This window comes from Podarcis bocagei, assembly GCF_964188305.1.
Source record: "Podarcis bocagei genome assembly, chromosome: 6".
NCBI classification, from domain to species: domain Eukaryota; kingdom Metazoa; phylum Chordata; class Lepidosauria; order Squamata; family Lacertidae; genus Podarcis; species Podarcis bocagei.
The window spans coordinates 52,850,958-52,868,076 of record NC_138130.1 but is presented as its reverse complement, the minus strand read 5'-3'; the positions used below and the strand labels follow the sequence as shown (position 1 = coordinate 52,868,076).

At 42.3% G+C, this 17,119-nt stretch overlaps 1 protein-coding gene across 6 annotated transcripts in view; it reads right to left on the bottom strand.

The window, feature by feature from the left end:
* Positions 1–15,005, bottom strand: part of ERG (ETS transcription factor ERG) — a 114,152-nt gene extending 99,147 nt beyond the window's left edge. For 3 of the 6 annotated variants that reach the window (XM_081198774.1, XM_081198778.1, XM_081198780.1), the window contains exon 1: positions 13,528–13,620. The gene's annotated coding sequence lies outside the window, so the exon portion shown is untranslated. Of the gene's footprint in view, positions 1–13,527; positions 13,621–14,779 lie in introns of those variants that run through there. The other 3 variants (XM_081198776.1, XM_081198777.1, XM_081198775.1) reach the window with 2 other exon arrangements.
* Between the last annotated feature and the right edge of the window lie 2,114 nt (positions 15,006–17,119).

The window sequence follows — 17,119 nt, the reverse complement described above, 5'->3', positions numbered from 1 at the left end:
TAGATGTAGCAGACAGGCACAACCAACAGATTCATAATATTAGAAGCTCTGTGGCCTATCAGATCTACAAAGGGAAATTTAAAACAGTTCTAAATGCAGAGACTAGGGGACAATATAATGAAACATACAATGCCTAGCACTGGCAGAACAGTATGTGTTAGCCCATATGCATCTAGTGTGTCAAGCCATCTATGGCATAGATAGCTTGCTACCAGGAGTGGTGGGGCAGAACAGCTGCTGATTACCAGGACAGGCAGGGAAGGTTGGTGGCATGGTTAGAGCTGTGTGGGCACACCAGCAGAGTCAATCTGATGCTCCCTCCAGTGAACCCACATAGCTACAACCTTGCCACAGCCCTACCCTGCCCTCACATCATTATGGCAAGCAGCATTGTAAGGAGAGCAGTGGCAAAGTTCTGGCTGTGTGGGTGCATGAGTGGAGTATTCCCTGGCTGTGTGCCTGCATAGTCCCAACTGTACCACCATTCTGCCGCATCCACACACCGTTTCAGTAAGTGGTAGTCATATAGCTGTTGGGAGTGCAGCAGTACAGCACCAGCCCTCTGTGCCAGCCACTACCATTGCCAACACTGCACATGTATGAGCAGGCACACACAGAAGTGCATTTAAATGAGACAGCAGCCATGTGGAATACATAGAATGTGCTGCAGTACTGCCTCATCCTTTCCATGCACCAGAGATCACACTGAGCATTTTAGGTAGACTCTGTGAAAGTATTCCTTTATTTGCTGATGGACTGTATTGCTTCACTCTGTGTTTGAATGCTCCTCCAATTATTTAGTTGGTTAATTAAGCTCCTTCCATATTCAAAACAGGCATGACAGGGAAGAGGGTACTGGGTTAGGTTTTTCCCCTGGCATGCTAGTCTTATATGTATATGAAGTTTTTATGTAGGGAGATCACCCAAACATTAAGACTTTTGCATTTGGAATTTAAAGTGGCAGCACTAAACATATCACATAAGCATGCCAATTGCAAGTCTCAGCTCTCACTCTTAAAGACACCAACATTGTTGAAGGTGTTTCCAGAACAGACCATAACACCCTAGCTACTAGGAAAGTCAGCAAATGTTATATTGTTATATCCAGTGGATTGAAACATCTTGCAACACACACAAATAATCTACTTTATAACTCTAGGCTGGAAATCCAGCAGAAGCTAAGCCAAAATCACACTTGTAAGTAACAGAAAGCAGGTGTATGGGAGTTCACCCTTCATAAACTTGACTTATGCTTACATGGAGGGGGTTGGGATTTGAAGGACCAGGTGCACAGCCTGGGAGTCATTTTGGACTCACAGCTGTCCATGGAGGTGCAGGTCAGTCCTGTGTCCAGGGCAGCTGTCTACCAGCACCATCTGATATGCAGGCTGAGACCCTATCTGCCCACAGACTGTCTCACCAGAGTGGTGCATGCTCTAGTTATCTCCCACTTGGACTACTGCAATGCGCTCTACGTGAGGCTACCTTTGAAGGTGACCCAGAAACTACAACTAATCCAGAATGTGGCAGCTAGACTGGTGACTAGGAGTGGCTGCTGAGACCATATAACCATGGTCCTGAAAGAGCTACGTTGGCTCCCAATACATTTCCGACAATTCAAAGTGTTGGTGCTGACCTTTAAAGCCCTAAACGGCCTCGGCCCAGTATACCTGAAGGAACGGCTCCACCCCCATCATTCTGCCTGGACACTGAGGTCCAGCTCCGAGGGCCTTCTGGCAGTTCCCTCACTGTGAAATGTGCAGTTACAGGGAACCAGGCAGAGAGCCTTCTCAGTAGTGGCGCCTGCCCTGTGGAACGCCCTCTCATGAGATGTCGAGGAAATAAAAACTATCTGACTTTTAGAAGACATCTGAAGGCAGCCCTGTTTAGGGAAGTTTTTAATGTTTAATGTTTTATTATGTTGGGAGTCGCCCAGAGTGGCTGGGGAAACCCAGTCTGATGGGCGGGGTATAAATAAAATTGTTGTTGTTGTTGTTGCTGTTGTTGTTGCAGAGGCAGCTATCTTTGCAGCATGGCTGTATACCACTTTAGCAGGTATGGCTAGAAAAATGGTTAAGGTACTATCAGGACACAGGCAGAAAGCTGACATTTGGAAAATGCAGCACAAGATTAAATCCAAGTGTAGAATTTGACGTCCACCTCATAATAGTGACCAACACTCCAGCAGTGAACAAACCAAGTCATAAAAGCAAGAGGACAGAGGATAACAAAAGTCCCGCCCACCCCATGTCACATTAAATTTTAAGCAGTGGGAGAGAACTACATGCTGGGATACCACTCCAAATGTCATCATGTGAGCAGTGATGGCATGATAATGAAAACCGCGGGGAAATTACAGCACAAAACTCCCACAATTTTCTGAGTTAATGGGGCTGCAAGTGGGTTTTTTCTGGAAACAACCAACATGGAAATGAGTACTAAACTTCCACTAGATTTCCAGAAGTGGCTGTTATGTCCTGTGAAAGATCACGTAAGATACAAAAAAATTAATAGGTCAGGAAACATCAGGAAGACAGGATAAATTGCTGACTGAATGCAGCCTGGATCAATGTTTTCATTGAACTATCCACCTGTAGAGAAGAAATCCATCCGAAGTGGAATTTTCTGGTCTGTGTTAGAAAGAATTGTTAGAAATTCCTAAGCACTGACACCAAATGCAACTGCCTCCTTATCAGTTCTTCAAGGCCAGTGTAGTGAGAACCAGTTAATGAGGACCTGTGATGGAAGGGGGTGTTTGCTCGTTCAAGGTGGGGGAGGTCTTGATGTCTCAAAGGTTCCTTTAATCAAGCATCATGATTGGTTACATCAAATCATGGGATGCCATTTCCTCAAAGTCTGTGCATATGGATTCTGTCTCTGCACATCCCAATTAACGCTAAAATTAGACCAAGTCACTGCATATTTTCAGTTTCATATCATGCCCACTGTATACTCTCTTTTCCATATGGGGCATGGAATGCAGATGGAATTCAGTGAACAATTCCAAATCAAACTACTGTTGCCTTACTACTGCAGGTTGCCCAAAATAGATACAAAGGAAATATTTATTTTGTCAAGAGTACTCAAATTGATTTCCCCCCCCCCCATTGGTCTCTTTTGCACAACTTGTGTCAAACTTTGAAAATAAAATGCTCAGATCCTGCAAAGTTTCCCCCCTCCGTTTTACTCAGTTTTCCAAGAAAAGTGCCTGAGCAAATATGCTATTTTAGTAAGAGTTTAAAAGGCCATTATGGTCAGAAAAATGACTGTGTAAAAATGGCACCTTTTTACTTCACCACTCTATTCACTGCAAGTATTCTGAGTCATGTCTGCTTATTTTAGTGCTCAAAATAGGTCTTTATTACTTTTCATTCCTTTTTAGCCCTGCAGTACCAAAACAGGAGAGAGCTAGAGCTGGATGGACTCCATTCAGTCGAATGCCTCACCAAGAGACTTGTTAGCTAAGTTGCTGTTGCAAAATCTTTACTCCCGGTGATGTTGCATGAGCCAAGAAGCACACAACTCGGCATTCGATTCCCAGTTTGCATTTGCAAGGCAGCTAACTAAATAAATCACCCTTTTATGAGAGAGAGCTGGACAAAAAATTTATTACAGGGAAATCACTGAGAGACACCTACTCCATGTCTCACACCTCAGAAAGCAGGATATATTCTTTGCATTTCTGTTATCTTTTAGGTCTCACTTTATTAATTTGGTCTTCCCCCCCCCCTGTACCTAAAGCTATCTGTACCTATATCCATACATATAATAGTTAGTTTCTATTTGATATAGTTACATCTGCAAGGCAGCATAACATCAATATTAAAAATATGTGTAAAAGCTAAATAAAACAATATAATCAGCAGCAGTAAAACAAGTGGACCTGAATAAGGCCACAAAGTCATCTGCTATTACAAATTCTCTGCAAAATAGCAGAATTTTACATACAGTGGTATGCAACTAAGCTTTATTCAAAGCAGACAAACTGAAATGAATGAACATGACTATGCTAGATCCATTAATTTTAAAAGGTCTACTCTGAGTAAAACTTAGCTGAATACCACCATACACAGACACACACACACTTTCGTCAACCTCATAATTTTCATGAAGTGGGCTTTTGCCTTCAAAAACTTGTGTTGTAATAAACTACTTAGAATAGATCATCCAAGTTGAACTTATGGCATGTTGGCTGTGTTTCCTGCATAAGTGTGCCTATTTCTCTTTTTTTTTTTTTTTACTAAAATAGGGCTTTCCCCCCCATAATTTTTGCCTACTATTGTTCTTCATTTTCCCAGTGGTAGCATAGTAAAACTATATTGGCCACATAAGCAACTGGCTCAGTGGTGTTTGAAACATACAAAATGGCAGGTGAATGATGCACAGTTATTTATCAATAATAGTACTGGCCCATCACTTAACCCACTGTGGTATTTCACAAGATATATTTCACAAAGGTCTGAATGGTAGCAATGTACTATGCATACTGCCTCTGCTGAAAAATTAAATGCATTTGCTGCATTAGATAAAATGATAAGTCTCTAAATACTTCAAAATAAAAACTAGTATTACTAAGCAATATCTGCTAGTGTATATTCTGTATATATAGTCAAGTCACTGCAATTTCCATTTTATTTGCCAATGCTGATTAAGAAAGGAACATGGGCTCTGCTGAGGGGATACTCAGCTGGTGCACAAGACTAAATGACCACATCATGGTCATGGACAACATCGCTGTATTTATTTCCTTACGTGAGGAAAATGCTCCACAGAATCTCATACTGAAGACCTATACTGAAGATACAACATTGTGGGCAGGATTCCTGTAGCGCAGGCAGTTGAACTAGATAACCCTTGGGATCACTTTCAGCTGTGCAATGCTATCATTTTATGAAACGAGGACCTGTTACCCAGGACACCTTGCATTCAAATGCACATCGCTATGTGAATATCCAGGTGCACATCCAAATCCAGCCTGCAGTTTCAATCTAGCAAGGGAATCCCAAACTTGGAAGCTACTTCTGCTACTTTGTCCCTTGCTGAAGAAAGACAGGATGAATGTGCATAAAAGAGCTATTGCCTTCATTAAAAACAACATTGTAGTGGTTCTTCTTTATCTGATTTTGAACTCAAGAATTAAGTTTTTTGAACCAACCATATGAAACCCTGAAAAATAGAGGCACAGCTCTGACCACAGTCTGGGGTTGTGCACAGTGCAGTCCCACCACTCATGTGGAAAACAGTGTACCCACAACATTTGCCACAATCCACACCTGTCCTATTTCTACCCTGTCGTTTCTTGGGAAATACTGTATTTTGATGCATTTCCCCCCCAAAACAGCATCAATCTGATTTGGGAAAAGGAATGATGTAGCTATGTTTTAAGCCAATTAAGCCAATGCACACACAGCCACAAATAAGAAATAAGCCCTTTTAAGAAAGCATGTCATTGTTTTAAGTTCAGTTGCTTCGGATTTTGAAACTGCTCTGTACATTGTAATGAAACACATTGGTTTATACCCAATGCTGCACCAGTGGTTTTTGCTAATGCAATGGATCTTCCAGTTTCTCTTTCCCCTCCCCTCCCTTCCCAACAGACACACATTTTATTCTGTGAACCACCCTGAGACCTCAAGGTATAGGGCGGTATATAAATTCAATAAATGATAATAACAACAACAACATACACTCACTCACTCTGCTCAACTCTCAAGAATTTTAAGGGCATAGGGGGACTGATTTTGAGGGCATAGGGGGACTGGATGGAATAGAACAGGAAGACGTTTGATTGGGTGCTTGGAAATTCCAGCATTTGATACAGCCCTTTAGGTCACAAGACCTGACCAGTACATATGCAACACCCTACAATCCTGAATAACATTGGTACCTATAGAGAACTGTTCCACTTATAAACCTTTAAACCAACAATTTGTATCTATTACAAATTCAACAAAAGTGCCTTATAAGTTGCTATTTCATAAAGATCAGGACAGGAAATTCTTGACAGTAGCACCACAGCTTCACTCCAACTGTCCATTGCTGTCCTTCAAGCATTGCAGACCTTCCAAAGATTATTCTAGTCAAGCAAGCCATGGGTTGCAGCCCTCTATTTTCAGGAACACTTAAAAGAAACTAATAAGTATTCAGTAGATGTGTTTCCCATCTCCCCAAAACTAATAATAATAATAAAAAATCCTTGTCATTTTTCTGAAGGGTCTAAACATATGATCTAGTTTGACCAAGATTTTCTGCTATCAAACCCATGTTCAGGCTCTGTCCTACAAGGTTTTGTCTTTGTTCTGTCCCCAGTTCTAGCTAGTATTTTGGAAAGAAAATTCTGGCAACTCTTTTAAATAGTTTTAAATGTAACTGTTGTTTATTTTATAATATTCTGGAAACTGCTCTGGAATCACTATAAGGGCAGGTCTACAAATATAATTACTTATTTAAATAATAATAGTTGGTACGTGGAGCAGAGCATCTAAAAGTGTTGGGGCAGACTGAAAGATATGTGGCTGATCCAGCCTACAAGTGCTTGATTAATCATAAGCCTGACCTGAAGAAGCCACTTCTAATGTGCAGGCATTCAAAATGTTGTTGAAATGTCCAGGGGTTTATCACCTGCATCAGTGTTCCATGGTTTGTCTTTCAACAGTTTGCTTAGCAATGCAATTCTATGTATACTTGCTCAGAAGAAGGTCCTGCTGCGTTCATTGGGGCTCACTCACTTGCAGTCTTTAGTTGTAGTGTTAAAACTGTAAGTACACAAGTAATGTACAGGTGGAATAATTTCCTTATACAAAGAGTATCTCATAAATCTGAAGGAACCCACTTATATGCATCATATAAAGTAAAGAGTTCAGTTTTGTACAACAGAACTAGCAAGGCTGCTACCCTGGAAGCCCTTTTAAAAGAGTGTGTTGGAGTTTGTCACCACCCCTCAGTCCACCCCACCCCCACAACCCCCCACAACAGTTCCTTGGCCTGTGACAAAGGACACTTCTGAACTTCCCTGAGTTTTCAGGTCCAGCTTGTCAGGTGCCACTGGGGGAGGAGGGTGTGCTGTCAGAAAGAACAAACTCAAAAGCCCTGTTGTGAATGCAGAGCTCGCCGCCTGGTGTTCTGGATCGGGGCCTTAAGCTTGAGGAATTTTCTTCTTCTTGGAATCAAGTTATGCTGAGAAAGAGATCTATCTGATACAAGCAGAATTCAAATGCAACCTATTTCCAGTAACAAATCTCCACTAAAAAAAAGAAGAAGAAAAACACTGACACAGAAAATGTGGTAATAATATACGGCTTTTTTTTTTTTTTTTGAGGGGGGACCCTTTAGGGCACAATCCCAAACAGAGGAAATTCCACTGAAATTAATGGGGGGGGGGGTTTGCCTTCATTCAGATATGGTATAGGGCCCAAACCTTTGGCAAAGTCGCTCATGTTTATTCTAGATCAAGTATCCTTTTAGTTCTCCAGTCAATGTGAAAAATGCCAGACCCAAGGGGATATTTTATTTTATTTTTCATTATAAGTACACATTTGTGACAATTGGCTCTCAGAGCAAACTTGAGTCCAGAGATGAAAACACCCCCTGGCTTTCATTGTTAAATTAGTATTTCTTGTATTCAATCAAACTTTCCAGATTATACACGTACATAAAAGTATAAATAGAAGAAGTTAAAATGCAGCTTACAACAAATACATCCAGAACACCCTATTTAGATATATACCCTTTCATTTCCCCACCCCCACCCAATTCCCTACTTTTTAACTTGCATGTATATTTAGCCAAGTAATTTTAGGCTGCCAACACTATACCTACAATAGTCTTACTATGCTACCAGTAACATATTAAATTTTGTTCTATTCTGCCTTTTCACAGAATGCCAAATGAAATATGAGTTCATGGGCAGCATACAAAGAGAACTTCTAGGGAGTTTTTGATGTGCATCACTGAATGCTCTGCCTTTCTTAGGTGTCTAGAATTGGAGCTACAGTAAGATAGGGTCACCAGAGTGGCTCTGCACCCAGTATAATTTCCTTGATATAAAGGTAAACCACAGAATAAATTATCATAGAATTAAAGCATCACTGAATGAACTCCCAAGTTAGGGACAAATATCTTTATACTACATGGTAGGAATATCCTGCCGGTGTTTATTTTATGAACGCGAAAATCTCTTTGAATTAAGCAGATGTGAAGAATTCCATAAACTGCATGGTAAAAATTCTACACTGTAGAACTAAACCATTGAAGTCAATGAGGCATATACTAAAGGATTAGGAGGAAGCTGGATTTGGCCCATTGTGTCCAATATTGAAGATAATGCCATATATGTAATTTCCAAAAAAGAAAGCCACATGAATGTCCAGACTGCTGCATGGTCAAGGTTTCTGGCCGTTAACTTAGACCTACTGCTACTTAGATTCAAGAGGGTTGGAGGTGCTACTCTATAGTTTGAGGATCACAATATGATGGAGTAAGGTTCATCTTAATCTGCATTTATTCTTCATTATTAGGGAATTGTGCATATATACTTATATGAAAGCATTTCTGAAAGATGATCAGTAACCATTAATTTTGACATGCAAATAACAAAAAAGAGATCAACAGCGCCGACTAAAATACCCTTTTTTTCCTTCATACTGATGAAGCAAAATTTATTTGATGAAAACTTTCAGCAACAAATGTGCTTCTGCTGCTGCTGTCAGATTTGTGGCAGCATGAATAACTTTCCCCAGTTGCTGCTGGATGGTAGCTACTATTATTTTCCAAGATCGAAGCTGGCAGCCAGCAGCTACCACTAAGAAGAGCTATTGCTGCCATTGCCTGTAAGACCCTCATTTTGTCCCCTTAAAAACTACTGAAATCTCTCCCCCCTCCCTTTGCATTCCATGACCAGGACAACAAAATCAGGGTGGGGGGTGGGCGTGCACTCAGCAAAACTCTAGTTTTCTTTTGCATTTTGGGAGTATAGTTTTTAAAAGTAGGGTTAGCATCATAGCCGTTGACTGGTCAATTGAAAATACTGGACAACCATCAAATACTGTAGAACTTGCAAGAATGCTACTGTGTAGAATCTACACCATAGGTGGAAACTAACTTCCATGATGGTGTTATCCTTTAGTAAAGGCAGGGATGAAGGCAGCTTATACCCAAGCCCTGCTACAACAAGATGCAAAGTTAGAAGCACAGAAACGTTTCTTCCATTGCCTAAATAAGGGATGGGAGAGCTGTGGATTTGCAGTTGTTGGTGGTCTACAGCGCCCATCATCATCCCTGAACATTGGCCCCAGAAGTTGGAATCTAACAACATATGGAGGGAGGCACAAGTTCCCCCTATCCCTGGGCTACCTGAAAGGCATCTCCAGAAAGGAACACAAAAAGTCACCATTGGCAAACATCACTGTCTAATGAACAAAATTTCAGACCAAGACTAGAAAGACCAAGTTATAAACCTTAATTAGCCACAAAACTCATTAGGTGAAATTGGACAAGTCACAAACTCTCAGCCTAATAACCCTCACAGGATCATTGTGGGGTGGATGATGTGTGCCACCCTGAGGGAGTTGCAGGAAGAGCAGAATAAATTTATAATAAATAATTAATTTCAACTTTTTCAAATTAATGTAACAGTGGTAGCTATCTAATTTGCTTTCTGTAATCTATGCATGTAGAAAACCTGTTGATTATTTTCTTTGTAACTCTAATAACACAAATACATGACCATTATTTCACCAGATTTGACCAAGTGATAAAATCTTTATTGACTGCTCAAGTGCAAAACCCTATTTTAAATTTTAAAAATTAATTATAGCTTTTGTCGACTGCCTCATCTACTATATATTTTCCAGATTTCTAATTCAAACCAGTTAGGCTACAAATGTAGATTACTTGAAAAATGAGGTGCTACCAATACGTTATTTATATATAAACGCTTCCACAGAAAGAGAATACTCTCAGTCAACTCTATTAATGATGTAAACATACTGCATTTCTTTTTCGGGATGCATTCAGAATGTCAACAAATTTAGGCTGCAATCCGAAACCAGTTTACCCAAGAGTAAGTCCCATTGATTTTAGTAGGACTTACTTCTAAACAGACATGCTTAGGTTTGGGTTGTAAGACTGCAATCCTATACTTACTTCTGGGTAGACATGTACAATAGGACATATATAGGACTCTGCTGTGAGTATTACTTTTTATCAGTTAAAATACAGTACTACAGTAGAAAACAACAACACTTTAACTGTGGCAACAGTTTCAATTGATTGGTAACAGATTGGCACAGATTTCATAGAACAATGTCATAAGCACGATCGTAGGAGATCACTCTGATTAAAATCAAGCTAATAAGAAGCAAAGTTTGAATGTGCATTTGTTTATTAATTAATCATACTGATTAATTTTTCCCACTGCTAAGATAAAGTAACATATTTCCAACAACAATATTAATGGCAATATTAATGTGCCTATGTGTATTTTGCTTTTATAACATGTCACTGCTATGCAGTTATATTTAACCATCAAAAAAATTAAACACAAACTCTGCTCAAAGTGTTTCAACACAGGAAAGAACTGAAATCCTGCTAAAGATATATAAAGAAATATATTAAGGTCCAAAGTGATTAAGCAAGACAGCAAAAAATAACAAAACTGAGTACCTTGCAAAACAGCAAAATCCTCAGATTAAAAGTTAATTACATATAAAACTAACCATGACAGATCATTCATACAGTTCTTGCAGTACTATGGGATTTGTTTGATTTTGGGGAGCATATTTGACAAAGTAGAAGAGCTATACAATGTTGTAATCTATGAAATACTATTTGAACTTTTCCCCCATTCAATGAATCCTTCATAAGTATATTTTCCCACACTGAGTTTAAATAAATTGACCCAAACAATGCTAGCTTGCTGCCCATTACGACAATAAAAGAATTGTCATGTTTTAAAGTATTAGCTAGTTAGTAACAGCTATATTCATTTCTTTTAAACTGTCCTTCTTTAAATGCACAAAGATGTCCAAAAAAAAATCTTTGTATCATGTCGTGCCAATGATAAGATGGATTTTATTTCTAAAGCAAAACATAAATGCACCTAAGTTAATAACAGTATATTCACAAACCAGGTAAAAACATCTTAATGGAGTTTAGGGTTGGTTCTTTATCTGAACTCAAAGCGCTCTTTGTCTGTTGCTTCAAACAAACCATAGATGTGTGCTTATAGGGTTAAAACTCAGGAATGTGACAGTTCTCCATGTGCAGTCTATAGACCTAACTGTTCCACTTTCCCTGGTGGGGCTCCAAACTACATGAAAACAATGCAGCACACAAACTACTATTCCGACACTGAAGGTTTTGTTAACTCCACAGAATGCTATTTAAACCAGAATTGTTTTTGGATTTTTTGGTGTGGTTTTTTCATTTTAAACGCATCAATTACAGTACTTGGGGTTTCTAGTGAATACAATCATGAATAGAGAGAAGCCTTTGCTTATTTTACCACATACTGAGAGCATCTGATAAAATGATTTATATTTACTTGACAATCACCTGATCACAGAAATTAATTTCCTGTATCTGAGTGTGCCATTTGTGAAACCAAATGTGAGCCTTTTACCAAACTCAAATCTGACCCTTATTCATTATATTACTTCAAACACTTAAATGCTGGAGAACAAAACTAAGAGTCTTTTTACCTTGGACAGGGAGTTGTGCAGATTTAAAAAGGAACCATTGTATCAGTTAATTGAATGATGTCTTGTAGTTACCTACAAAGTGTGTGTGCATGTATGCGTTTATGTACACTATGAGAGATGCAGAAAGGGAATAAGAATGGTGGTGGGTCTGAAATGAAATAACTGAAATGAATGAATTTAAATGTAACTGATTAATTTTACTCATTCAGACCTAAGTGACAAAAGATCCTGACTGAATAGTTTCAAATGCAGCAACCATTCTGAAAATGGCAAAATGAAGAACTGAAAAAAATTAAAATACTGTTTTAAGAACTAAGGCAAGTAAATGTACGCATCCACAAAATCATACAGCATTCTCCACTTAAGCATCAAATAAACTTTTAAGAATTGGTTTAAAAGAAGGTAGAGCCAAGTCAAGAAAAAAAAATTATGGCTGAGGGAAAAGGGGGTGAGGTTGGGGCACAGAGGGAACTAATAAGAAAAACCAGGTAGTAACTTCAAAAGTGCAGGATGTTCTTTAGCACTCCACATGTGGCAAAATGAATGTATAAACTGTGTGTTTTTCACAGCTGCCTTGGATGTTGCCCAAACATGTGTACAGTGCCTTTTGGCTTAACTACATTCAGATGAATTTTTAAAAGAAAAGTATGACTTCTGCAGGTAATTTTTAAGAAGTACTTCAGCAAGTGGCACTACCAAGAGAGAAAGGGCAGAGGAGGAGGTATGGTTAAAAAAAGTGTGGTCATGCTTAATCTTGTCCTCCAGAAGAAGAGCACAAGCCATCCAAGTATGGTACTCGGAGGCAGCTAGCAAGTGCTTTTAGGATTCAGCACAGTAGCACACACAAAAAGTATTGTCTCCCTTCTACACTTCTTGAGCTGTGGGACCACCAGCACCTTCTGCCAGATCACAATGCTTCCCCTGTCCTGTTCTTTCCTTCTCTTGCCCCAGAACCTGCCTCTTCCCTTCAGGTCCTGCATCTAGGGCAAGAGCTACACACACACACACAAATGCATCCTGGAAAATGCCTTGCTATATTCGGAATTCAGGATCCCGGAAAATCTCTGGAGGCCAAAAGCAGGTCCCTACACTGCATTGGGGCTGAGCTCCAAGCCCTCCTTTCAGATGCATCTGAGGAAGGGGATTGCAGGACACAACCCCACTCAGAACCGTGCTGGGACTTTAAGAAGCCACAAAACTGCCCTGGTTCTTTTCAGTGCTAACACAGTCTGTGAAGAAATAAGACGAACGCGTGGTACCTCTGAGCATGTGCAGAGCTCCTCTCCCTTTCCCCCTCCTCAAATAAAGACAAACCCTCCGACTCATCGGGAAAGGTCCAAGCAGGAACCCAGCCAGACAAAAATCTGGCTGGGGACCGGAGCCGGAGGGGACCACGAGGGTCATCTGCCTGCAATGCAGGAATCCTTTTTGCTCAACGTGGGGCTCGAACCCGCGACCCCGAGATTCAGAGTCTCACGCTCTACCGACTGAGCTATCCCAGGCTCCCTTCTCCGCGCCTCGAAGACAGTCGCCGGGCCGCCGTCGAAGCGCTCCAGCCACCTGGGCGCTGCGAGACTGGACCGGGGCTGCAGGGTGTCCGAGGTGCCCGCCGAGCTTCTTCCTTCCCCCCATTGCGGAGCCGAGGAAGCGCGCCCAGAAGTTGCCCGCCGAGCGCAGCCACCCTCACCCAACGCCCCCCCCCCCCGCCCTCACACTTCGCTTTGCCGCCCAGACAGAGAGCCTCGCGCAGGCGCCCGCTCCCTCCCTCCCTCTCTCCCGTCACCTACCTACGGCCCCTCGCTCGCTCCCCACACGGGAAAGCACTTACCTCCCGCCCTGAAGCGGAGGGAGCGCGCCCGCAGCAACAGCGTCCGGCACCGGGACTGGCGGAAAAGAAAGGCTGACGGAGGAGTTGGGGAAGTCCCGTGTCCCCCCCCCCCCTCACACGACGTCTTCCCCCCACCACCACTCCGCCTGACTCGCGTCAGGGCTCAGCCCCGTGTGGCGGCTCCGGCCTTCGAGAGCAGCCGGCAGCCTCCAATCATGGCACGGCGAGCGTCCCCCCCCCCACCCCGCGGTCCGACTGATCCCCTCAGCGAGGGCGGCCCGTCAGGCCTCCTGAGCCAGAAGCGGCAGAAGCGAGCGCGCCACACGCGCGAGGCGGCGGCGCCTGTGTTGACTTAGCGTAGGCTGCGCGAGCCGGCGGCTCCCTCCACATCCACGGGACTCGGGCCATGGGCTCCGGTGGGAGGCGGCTTGCTGCGCGCCCGCCAGCGGCGAGGGGCTCCCGGTCCCCCACCATTCCTGTGGTGTGGTGAGAGGGGAAGGGGGTCCTTGGCTCGCACGTGGGAGCGGAGGCGGCTGAGGGAAGAGCGCGCTCTGCGCAGGGCGTCGCGGGGAGAAGGTGCCCAGTGGCCCAGTTCGCCTTAGGCCGTCCATGCCGGGAAGATCGCTTCAGAAACAAAGCCCGCACTCTCTCAGAGATCGCTCCATAGTCAACCACCCAAGGTTATCGATTTTAAAGCTCCTTCGGTGGGAAGGGCGGACCGAAGTGACTGGAAGATGGAGAGGCGAGCGGGGAAAATTCCAACTTTTCAAGAGTTTGAAGAACTTTCTCCCTGCCTAGCCACGGACCTAGGTTTATTTTTATTTTTGCTACAGAGCTCTGGGCAGGAGCTGTATAGGTTTTAAATATTCTAGGCTAAAGATGCCCGGACACCGTTTGGTGCAGAGCGATGCTCCCTTCAAGAGGGAGCGAGAGCTCTTGGGGTTTACTTCTGAGTAAACGTGCTCAGGAAGATCCAGCTGGAGGAGGGCTTTCAAACACCACCCGGACAGAAAACACCACCCTAGACAGAAAACGCCTCCGCAGCGACGACCTGAGGTTCAGAAAAGAGCTCAGCGTGGGTTCAATGCAGGCTAGGGAAACGCAGCGCGCCGAGAAAGCTCGAGTTGTAAACAACCAAGTGCGCCAATCGTGCCCTGTGAGAACGTCTGGGATCGGTCCGATTTTAACCACCACCGCTCCCAGATCAGCTCCAGTACTAGGGAAAGAACAGCCCTGCAGGCTGCGATCTTACCGTGATGTCTCTTCTCCCACGATCGTTGCCATCGCATTTCCCTTCTCGGGACCGTTTTCGTCACCAAACCCCATTCATGTGTTGCTGCTCCTGGGCTGAAGCCCTGAAAGCTACCTTCCTTCTTTTCTTTTTTTTTCTCCCCCTCCTTCTGCTCTCAATCCCAGCTACGAATCCCAGCTGACAGTCCAGGCAGACGCGAGGGCGAGCAGGCAAAGAAGAAACTCGAGTACTCTCTTAATTAAAAAACGAGCGACTAAAAGTGTCTTGGGCTCTCTTAAAAAATAAAAAAAAATTAAAAAGCAGAGTTACATAATGTATTAATTGGTTGCTATTAACGCACTTTTATTGAGCATAGCACACAGAAGTCTGATTGTGAGCGAGGAGTGTTTTCAATGAAAGTGGAGTTATTTTAGCTGCAGACATGTTTACATTTCTGTGGTTTAGTCTATAACTTTCTCTTTTTCTTGCTTCAGAATTCTGCTCCATGAAGCAAAGCCCTTAGCTCCCAGACATTCCAAAAAGTCTGCCAAAATAACAGAAAAAAGAGAGATTTTCTTTTTTAAAAAAATTAAAAATAAAAAGCAGGCACACATAGACCCCCAAGTCTGGGTCAGGCAGAGGGCTGTATACCCCCTCCCCACTCTCTCTAGTTCAAAAGCCTTCAGGGCTCCATTTCCTGTTTTTAAAGGGGTGGGGGGGATTAAGTGCCTCTACAAGTAGTGATTTTTAGGCACTCCCTAGAACAGATCTAATTCTGAGTAATTCTGCCTATACCAATTGACAGTATTACTTTCTGGCAACAGCCTTGTCTCACAAAGGACAAAAACCACATGAACGATCTCAATTTTGCTCCAATATAGCTTCCTCATATATGCTAGCTATTTACTGTGCACCAGAGTTGATCTGAAGCACCTGTAATGTGCAATGTGCACCAGCAACATCTGGAAGATCAATTTAGAGTGCTGCTACGGTGCTGAAACATGCAAGGATTGGAATAAGAGCAAATTTCTCCACATTGATTTTCCATACTACGAAAGGCTGTGTGGGGGGATCCTGTATATATTATATTATAGCAGCTCACCAGTGTACACAGCTTGTCTGGCCCTTGTCATCTTCTTTATTTTCTAAAAGCAGGATTTATAATTTTTCACACATTTTTTTCAATCTAATAGGATAAGTTCACTATATGAGCTCAAGTTTATATGTGACATAGAAAGAACAGGTGTTTGACACTCAATAATGACAACCTTCAAATACCTCCTCCCAGATAGCTTTCCTTAAAGCCAAATCAAGTTGCCCTAGAAGGTTCTATATGGATATTTTGTGGATGGCGTAGCAATACACTGAGGTGCTCAAATATGAAGGCACTACAAGCAATGCAAGCCTAAATGGCACCAAGTAGAAATCAGCCTGCACTGCAGGCTAGATGATTGTCCTGACAATCATAATAATCAGTGTGTTATATATTCATTTGTTTGTTTTTATAAAAAAAGAATAAGACCCTGTTAGGTCCAAGCCCTCACAAAGCAGCTTCAACCACATAAAACCACAATGTAAACCAACCACCAAAAACAGAAAATGCAACATATTTTAAAAATACATTTATTTGGCTCTTATGTCTTGCCTTTCCATTATAAAATAGCAACATCTAAAAAATGTGAACAAACAATGACTGTGATCATCTTTGTTGGGCATAAGCTCTGTTGAGCTCAATGATGAATAAGCATACATGCTATCATGTATACACTGTATAAGATTATGTTGTAAAACAATCCCATTTTCCTTAAGCCAAGTAAAATGCCAAATGTTTCTAAGTCAACTGAAGACTTATTAGTGCAGTAGGCTGAGAATGGCCACTGTCACATCAGCAAAATATGGTTCTGGGAGGTGGAAATGGTTTTCTGAATAATGTCCTTTCTGATTTCAGATTTATGTCTGTGTGTGTACGTCAGGGGTCAGCAAACTTTTTCAACCGTGGCCCGGTCCACTGTTCCTCAGACCTTGTGGGGGGAGGGACTATATTTTGAGGGGGGGAAATGAACAAATTCCTATGCCCCACAAATAACCCAGAGATGCATTTTAAATAAAAGGACACATTCTACTTGTGTAAAAACACGCTGATTCTCAGACCGTCCACGGGCTGGATTGAGAAGGCGATTGGGCCGGATCTGGCCCCAGGCCTTAGTTTGCCTACCCATGGTGTACGTGCATGAAGAGAGAGAGAGAGAGAGAGAGAGAGAGAGAGAGAGAGAGAGAGAGAAACTAACCGCTTTGTACTGTGTTGAATGCAGAAAGGCACTGCTGACAGATGATAGTATATATAATGTTGGAAGGTGAGCA